At 42.1% G+C, this 9,395-nt stretch overlaps 1 pseudogene across 1 annotated transcript; it reads right to left on the bottom strand.

Annotated features, from left to right (window-relative positions):
* Positions 1-1,421: 1,421 nt before the first annotated feature.
* Positions 1,422-8,062, bottom strand: LOC145512844 (splicing factor 45 pseudogene; annotated as a pseudogene). Its single transcript, XR_014058855.1, has one exon. The product of XR_014058855.1 is annotated as a splicing factor 45 pseudogene (transcript).
* Positions 8,063-9,395: the final 1,333 nt, after the last annotated feature.

The raw sequence follows: 9,395 nt of genomic DNA, 5'->3' as shown, positions 1-9,395 counted from the left end.
CCATCTTTCATCCTCTCATTCTTACCATTCTCCCTCCTACCCTGGATCCTTTGAATAGGCTTTTTCCTGAGCCTGGAAGACTCTTCATTCTGCTTTCTCCCTAAATAATTCTTCTCACCGTCAACACTCAGATCAATTGTTACCTCTCAACCTCCATCATTATATGCTTTCATTGCCCCCACATGCTTATCCCCATATTTCTATTTATTGTAGCAAACGTTTATTCATTACACAATTATTGTACTAATATATTTGGCTTCCCTGGTGGCTCAGATGGTAAAGAATCCACCTGCAATGCGGGAGACCTGGGTTCAATCCCTGGGTTGGGAAGATGCTCTGGAGAAGGGAAAGGCTACCCACTCTAGTATTCTGGCCCAGAGAATTCCATGGACAGAGGGGCCTGGTGGACTACAGTCCATGGGGTCACAAAAAGTCGGACATGTCTGAGCGACATTCACTTCACTTCACCCAAAACTCCATGAAGGCAAGGATCACATCTGTTTTTTGCTTATCACTGAATCACTAATGCTTAGCATACAATAGTGGTTCAACAGATATTTGTTGGAATAAATGGATGAATGAATGAATATATGAACTTCTATAAAAAGCGTATTTATAAGTTATTTTATAATAATTTCATATACAAGTTATTAAAAGTCTAAAGTTCACTCAACAAATATTTATATAATTCCTACTATGTACCTGGAACTTTGTTAAGTACTGTTATACAAAGATGAAGACATTGTTCCTATCCATGCTGCCTACTGAAAGAGACAGTAAACAAATAATTACAACATAACGTGAATTGTGGGTAAAAGAAATCCAAAGTGTGATGAAAACACAGAGGCAAGAATTAATTCTGTCTGTAGAAGCTGCTGTTTGAATTCCTAAAGAAGAAATAAAAGTGCAATGGGCAAAATAGTGAGAGAAGACCTTCTATGGAGAAAATGGAGTGGGAAAAAAAGTCAAAAGGTTTGAAGAGCTCGAGATAGATACAGAAGAACAAATAGTTTGGTACCACTGTGACTAAAGTATATGGAAAAGGAATGACTTGAAATGGGATAGAAATATTAGGCTGACCTGAAGCAAAGAGGACACGCTAAATCTGTAGGCCAAGCCACTCATGTGGGATGGGACTGAAAGGCAGTCTGGGAGGTAGAACTAAGAAAGAAATACCACCATGGGAATGAGGAGGGATGTTTGGGAATCAGGGACTCTCTGTCTCTGATCACTTTTTCAAAATCCTACTTCATAGGACAATGTTTCCCACATTTCCCTAATGGCAACATTGCATGGCTGTTAAAATACATTTTCCAGGGACATATCCTAAAACCTCTGAATCAGCATCCCCAAAGGATAAACCAGGAATTCTGAATGTTTAACCAACACTCTAGGTAACTTTTATTATAGGGAAAACTTTTTTTTGTTGTTTGTTTTTTTGTTTTTTTAAAAGGATTTTTATACTATATTAAAAAACCACAAAATAAAAAAGGGATCAGTCAACATATATCTTAGAAGTCCTTACAGAGTCTCTGCACCCACAGCCATGAAGGCCCCCTGTCGCCTTCTTCTCCTCTGCTCAGTCTGCAGCTTGCTGAAGGATCGCTGGAGATGACTCAGGCTCTAGTTTTTAAAATCAAACTTGTTCTGCCAAATCCAGGACCCTTTAATTGCTGACTCAACCCTCTCGAATTCTAAAAATATTCGTACTGCTTCATCATCAGGGGCACCAGGAATTTCAAATATCACACATTTTCCAACTTTGCCATATTTTTCACACTCTTCCTTGGTTTCTACTTCCAAGTCTTCATCCACCTCTCCTGCACCAACCATGTTCCTGAGTAGGACCACTTTGGTAGGACACTTAAGTATTTCAGTTAATGGATTTGAATCCGATTTCTTGGCTGCGTCTTTCTCGGTGGCGTCGCCCACGATGATCTTGCCGCCCCGCTTGCTGGTCTTCTCCACTGACAGCGCTGTGCTCAGGCCCTGCTCATGCTTCCCGAGACCCTGGCCTTCCCGGAAGCCGTACTTCTGCATGATTTTATGTGCTACCGTGCCCCCCATGTTGGCGAGGAAGGAGTTGCCAGGGCCGGTGGGGGATCGGGGTCGGTCTTGTTCCTCGTACACTGGGGGAGGGATAGCAGCTTTGGAAGACTGTGAGCGAGGTCGTGAATCCTCTTCATAAGGGAAGTCTCGGGGTAACTCTTTGTCCTTCTCCACAAGAGACGTGGGAGGTGCAATGGCCGCTCCGCCCATACTTCTTTTCCTCCTCTCTCGCTCATAATCTTCATCTTCATCAGAATCTGGATCGGGTCGCCTGGAAAACCCACTAGCTTCATGTCTGTCTTTACGCCTCTTTTCTCTCTCTTCTATTTCCTTCTGTCTTTCCAGCTCCCGCTGCCTCTGTCGCTCCTCTCTTTGGCGCTTCACTACTTTCTCATAATCATTAGGAAACATGGGATCATATTCATCAGCTAAGGGGATCAAAACTTCTCCTGCAGAAAACCCGCTGGGAACAGGGTCCTTGAGGCCTGCGGCCACGTGCAGTGGAGTGTCCACGATCTGCCGCTCATCTGAAGAGCCACCTCGCTTTAGGTCGATTACTGGAGCAAGGACTGTACTTTGCTTTGTCCTCTGGCTCTTGGCCTGAGTGAGAGCTGCCTTCTTCACCTGGAGCTGAGACTGCAGGAGTTTGAAGTTTTTGGACCAGCCTTCTGTTTTTGAGTCACTGGTCTCCACTCCCAGATCATCGTACAGGGACATCTTCTCAGTTCAGTGCCGGCCCGCCCGGCCAACACTCCCGGGCCGCGGCGGCACACCGAGGCCGACGCGAGAAACATTTTCAAAAGGAACTCCTAATCCACCTTCAGTGAAGCTCAGAATCCTTTTCTGTAGAACTGTCCATGGTCTATCAAGAACGTGGCAGTCCAAGAAAATATTAACTTCAATTAGCAGTTAACATAATGACTCTTGTTTCCAATAAAGCAATAAAATATGACTGTGCTTGCACAGAAAAAATACAAGTGTAGTCAGCATATCATGGAAAGAATTGTACAAGCTACTGGAAGAAAATTTCAACTAATAATGTTCAAAAGATGAACCAGACTCTGTGTGGAAGGAAGAAAGCCCATGAACTTCTTCCATTAGTGCAGTGGCTGATTTCTTGGGTCTTCCAATCCATTTGTTTCTCCCCAAGTGACTAACTATCAATTAAATCAACCATTGAGTTCCCATGAACTGTGTGGCTAACTATAGAACAGCTGAAATGCTTTCAGTTGAGCTTGTCACTGACAGAGAATGGAGCCCAGTCTGAGTTTATCACACCCCCACCCACACTGGAAAACAAAAGCAAAAACCTCTTTCTATGCTATTGAGGTATTGGCATTGAGAATTTAAGTTGACCACACTATAATCATTTGAATAGAAACCCTTCATTTAGTCCACAGACTTCCTATGACCAGCTGGGTCATTGCTTGACTACCCACAACTGCAGATGCACATGGAAACTTCCATGTTGTGAGCCTGAACCACTTCTAAAGGAAAATTTTGCCCTTTGTGGGGATCCAGCTGGGTAACTGCCTCCAACTTTGGAACTCACTGAAAAGTGATAGAGTGGATTCTCAGGTTGTTTATACAATTTCCTTCATGGCTTTTGCTAAATAGTTTCATATCTCTATGCCTCAGTTTCCTCACCTGCAATTAATCACAATGCTGGCATTTTAACCTGTATCATATAATACTGTAAAAGTAAAATGTTTTTTAAGAGTTTGCTTGACAGCATATCAAAGCTGGGGCTTCCCTGATGGTTCAGTGGTAGAGAATCTGCCTGCCAATGCAGGAGATGTGGGTTCAATCCCTGGCCTGGCCCAGGAAGATCTCCTGGAGAAGGAAATGGCAACCCACTCCAGTATTCCTGCCTGGGAAATTCCATGGCCAGAGGAGCCTGGTGGGGCTACAGTCCATTGGGTCACAAAGAGTTGGATATACAACTTAGTAATTAAACGATAACAAGTCATAAAATGAAACTTTTACTATTTTTCATGGAGGAGGGGGCCCAGGAGAGGTTAAAATGCTTAAGGCACACAGAAGTCATAATGCAGCCTTATGTACAAATATTCATGCTCATTTCTCTGGCTGAAATTTCCTCCCTCTTCCATCATCCATCTCACCCTTCAAGCCTCAATTTATGAATCATTGCCTTGGGGAAATTTTCCTTAAGGAAGTTTTCTCCTCCATCTCACATCTATTCCATCCCCCCTCACACCCCCCATACACACATATTAACAACTAGCTTGGTTTATGTGCTCTTATGTACATAGCTCCATCACTCCACCTCCACAATGACCCTCTTCTATGGAGTCACTCAGAGACTAAATATCAGGTATCTTGTGATGCAGATACTATTGAGTTCCACCCAGTCCTCAGATATTATGAGTGTGTGGCTCACTCACCAAGTCTCCCAGAGGAACTGTCCTTGCCTGACAGGAGGTGCTTATGAGCTCACATTGGCCTCTACCTATCCCCACCTCCAAGGGTTGTCCATAACCAACAAGCAACTGATAGCACCCTGGCCCTATTCTCTTCCCCAACTACCTTTACAGCATTCCCTATAAAGGACTAAATCACTTGCTAAGAATACCCATATCAATCTCTGCTTCTAGAGAGCATGACCCAAGACACTTTGAGTTGCCTTGACTAGCATTAACAAACTGGCAAAAATTGCCTAATAAGTGAACAAATGAGTGGATAAATCAAGGAGTAAAAGTTAGAGATACAAGAAGTGTCAAAGACCTACCCAGGCCTTTACAAGGGCTGAACAGATCATAAAAGAACTTCAGTCCTTGTTAAACTAACACAGGGAGAAAAGACAGAGAAGGAGCCTCCAGAAAAATAACATAAGACTCTTCTCCAGACTGGGAAAGAATCTAACAATCAGACCTGAAGAACAATGCCTGCTGTGTGCTCAGTAGGTTACTTTCACATATACCATCAGACTAAGATGATATCAAGTCGCCAAAACTGATGGAGGTTTCCTGGGACTTCCCTGGTGGTCCAGTGACTAAGACTCCATGATCCCAATGCAGGGAGCTGAGGTTCAATCCCTTGTTAGGGAAGTAAGATTCCACATGCTGCAACTAAAGATCCTGCATGCAGCAACTAAGACCTGGTGCAGTCAGATAAATACTTTAAAAATATATGTTAAAAAAAACTGATGGACATTTCCATATATTCTCCCAGACCTGACTGGCTTCAGAGCTGGGGAAAAGATGAGTTTGAATGTGTGGATTATGAGGTTAGTTCCAGTGAATTTAATAACTACAGAAAGAATGAAGGGATATAGCCAAAGCAAAAACAACACCCACTTGTCAAAGGGACTGGTGATAGAAGCAAGAGTCGATGCTGTAAAGAGCAATATTGCACAGGAACCTGAAATGTTAGGTCCATGAGTCAGGGCAAACTGGAAGTGGTCAAACAGGAGATGACAAAAGTGAACATCGACATTCTAGGAATCAGTGAACTAAGATGGACTGGAATGGGTGAGTTTAACTCAGATGACCATTATACCTACTACTGTGGGCAGGAATCCCTCAGAAGAAATGGAGTAGCCATCATAGTCAACAAAAGAGTCCGAAAAGCAGTACTTGGATGCAATCTCAAAAATGACAGAATGATCTCTGTTTGTTTCCAAGGCAAACCATTCAATATCACGGTAATTCAAGTCTATGCCCCAACCAGTAATGCCAAAGAAGCTGAAGTTGAACGGTTGTATGAAGACCTACAAGACCTTCTAGAACTAACACCCAAAAAAGATGTCCTTTTCATTATAGGGGTCTGGAATGCAAAAGTAGGAAGTCAAGAGAAACCTGGAGTAACAGGCAAATTTGGCCTTGGAGTACAGAATGAAACAAGGCAAAGGCTAATAGAGTTTTGCTAAGAGAACACACTGGTCATAGCAAACACCCTTTCCCACAATACAAGAGAAGACTCTAGACATAGACATCACCAGATGGTCAACACTGAAAGCAGACTGATTATATTCTTTGCAGCCAAAGATGGAGAAGCTCTATACAGTCAGCAAAAAAAAGACCAGGAGGTGACTGTGGCTCAGATCATGAACTCCTTATTGCCAAATTCAGACTGAAATTGAAGAAAGTAGGGAAAACCACTAGACCATTCAGGTATGACCTAAATCAAATCCCTTATGACTATACAATAGAAGTGAGAAATAGATTTAAAGGACTATATCTGATAGACAGAATGCCAGATGCACTATGGATGGAGGTTCATGACATTGTCCAGGAGACAGGAATCAAGACCATCCCCAAGAAAAAGAAATGCAAAAAAGCAAAATGGCTGTCTGAGGAGCCCTTACAAATAGCTGTGAAAAGACAGGAAGTGAAAAGCAAAGGAGAAAAGGAAAGATACACCCATTTGAATGCAGAGTTCCAAAGAATAGCAAGGAGGGATAAGAAAGGCTTCCTCAGTGATCAATGCAAAGAAATAGAGGAAAACAATAGAATGGGAAAGACTAGAGATCTCTTCAAGAAAATTAGAGATACCAAGGGAACATTTCATGCAAAGATGGGCTCAATAAAGGACAGAAATGGTATGGACCTAACAGAAGGAGAAAATATTAAGAAGAGGTGGCAAGAATACACAGAAGAATTATACAAAAAAGTTCTTCACGACCCAGACAATCACTATGTTATGATCACTCACCTAGAGCCAGACATCCTGGAATGGGAAGTCAAGTGGGCCTTAGGAAGCATCACTACGAACAAAGCTAGTGGAGGTGATGGAATTCCAGTTGAGCTATTTCAAATCCTAAAAGATGATGCTGTGAAAGTGCTGCACTCAATATGCCAACAAATCTGGAAAACTCAGCAGTGGCCACAGGACTGGAAAAGGTCAGTTTTCATTCCAATCCCAAAGAAAGGCAATGCTAAAGAATGCTCAAACTACCGCACAGTTGCACTCATCTCACACGCTAGTAAAGTAATTCTTAAAATTCTCCAGGCCAGGCTTCAGCAATACGTGAACCGTGAACTTCCAGATGTTCAAGCTGGTTTTAGAAAAGGCAGAGGAACCAGAGATCAAATTGCCAACATCTGATGGATCATCGAAAAAGCAAGAGAGTTCCAGAAAAACATCTACTTCTGCTTTATTGACTATGCCAAAGCCTTTGACTGTGTGGATCACAATAAACTGTGGAAAATCCTGAAAGAGCTGGGAATACCAGACCACCCGACCTGCCTCTTGAGAAACCTGTATGCAGGTCAGGAAGCAACATTTAGAACTGGACATGGAACAACAGACTGTTTCCAAATAGGAAAAGGAGTACGTCAAGGCTGTTTATTGTCACCCTGCTTATTTAACTTTTATGCCGAGTATATCATGAGAACGCTGGGCTGGAAGAAGCACAAGCTGGAATCAAGATTGCCAGGAGAAATATCAATAACCTCAGATATGCAGATGACACCACCCTTATGGCACAAAGTGAAAAAGAACTAAAGAGCCTCTTGATGAAAGTGAAAGAGGAGAGTGAAAAAGTTGGCTTAAATCTCAACGTTCAGAAAACTAAGATCATGGCATCTGGTCCCATCACTTCATGGCAGATAGATGGGTAAACAGTGGCTGACTTTATTTTTCTGGGCTCCAATATCACTGTAGATGGTGATTGCAGCCATGAAATTAAAAGACGCTTACTACTTGGAAGGAAAGTTACGACCAACCTAGACAGCATATTAAAAAGCAGAGACATTACTTTGACAACAAAGGTCTGTCTAGTCAAGGCTATGGTTTTTCCAGTGGTCATGTATGGGTGTGAGAGTTGGACTATAAAGAAAGCTGAGTGCCAAAGAATTGATGCTTTTGAACTGTGGTGTTGGAGAAGACTCTTGAGAGTCCCTTGGACTGCAAGGGGATCCAACCAGTCCATCCTAAAGGAGATCAGTCCTGGGTGTTCATTGGAAGGACTGATGTTGAAGCTGAAACTCCAATACTTTGGCCACCTGATGCAAAGTGCTGACTCATTGGAAAAGACCTTGATGCTGGGAAAGATTGAGGGCAGTAGGAGAAGGGGATGACAGAGGATGAGATGGCTGGATGGCATCATCGATTTGATGGACATGGGTTTGGGTGGACTCAGGGAGTTGGTGATGGGCAGGGAGGCCTGGCGTGCTGTGGTTCATGGGGTCACAAAGAGTCTGATACGACTGAGTGACTGAATTGAACTGAACTAGTGAACTCTTGTGAACTACAGTCTGTTAATGAAAGGCTATCTTTTTTTTTTAATTTTAATATACTAATAGACATAATATGTATCTTGTCAGTGGTAAGATAATCTATTCTAAAACTATTGGAACTTTGTTATTAATTTTTTAAATATATTATTACTAATAAGCACCCATGAAGATACTTTCACAGGTAGAGAAGGTGACAGTCCTAAATGTTGTGGGAAGGCTGCCTTTGAAGACCTGATACCTTGTGATAGTACCCTGGTGATCCTAAAAGTGTGGTCCTCTGGAGCCAGTATCTGTCAAGCTGGAAATATTAGAGAAGATTTAGAAGATTTCATGGCATGGAATTTCTATCATAGATATGGTTTTTTGTAATTTAAGCAGATCCTCTCAACCTTTGCAGCAGTTTGGAGCTGAGCAGATGGCAGGGGAAGGCTTAAATAAGTGGTGAAGTTTCAGCTGCAAAAGGCAATTCCTAGAATGACAATTCAGAAACTCATTTCCCCCAACACTTATCATATTGGCAGAGGGACTGTGAATCTTTTTAGGAAAATGAGAAGGAAGCAGTGCATCAGAATAAGGCATCCTATGTGTGGTTAGGTTATATGGTAGCAAACACTACTGAATCCAATTCTTCCTTTGTGTTTGCTATTTCCAAGGCAGAGAACCAGACTTGTTTGTAAATTAAATAAAACCAAAAAAGCTAAAGCTTAGGGTCTGCAATAAAACAGATCTCCAGCACACAAAGCAACTGATAAATGTACTCTAAGTTGCTCCAATCCTGACTGCCTACAGACCCCTGCAGTTTCCAGCTATATCTTATAAAGAAACATGGGGGTTGTGAAAAGAGCATAATCTGGACTCAAACCCTGCCTCTGATACTAAATAGCTATATGATCTTGAACAAATTACTTTTTTGTTCTGAGGCTGTTTCCACAAATGTAACATGGGAGTGGAGGTGGGGGAGGGGATAATGACAATCTCAAAGGATTATTGTAAGAATTCAGTGTGATAATGTTTATGAAAGTAACTGACAAACAGTAGACTTCAAACTCACATCAGTTTTTCTTCATTTCTATTCTACCTAGCATGGCAGAAGTTTATGTCAAAATAGCTGGATCTTTCAAACCATTTCAGTGCTGGCTCATCTAT

This window comes from Giraffa tippelskirchi, chromosome 1 (genome assembly GCF_054371585.1).
Source record: "Giraffa tippelskirchi isolate mGirTip1 chromosome 1, T2T-mGirTip1v1.2.pri, whole genome shotgun sequence".
Lineage (NCBI taxonomy): Eukaryota > Metazoa > Chordata > Mammalia > Artiodactyla > Giraffidae > Giraffa > Giraffa tippelskirchi.
Note: the sequence above shows the minus strand (reverse complement) of the source record. Positions and strands in the feature narration are given on the sequence as shown.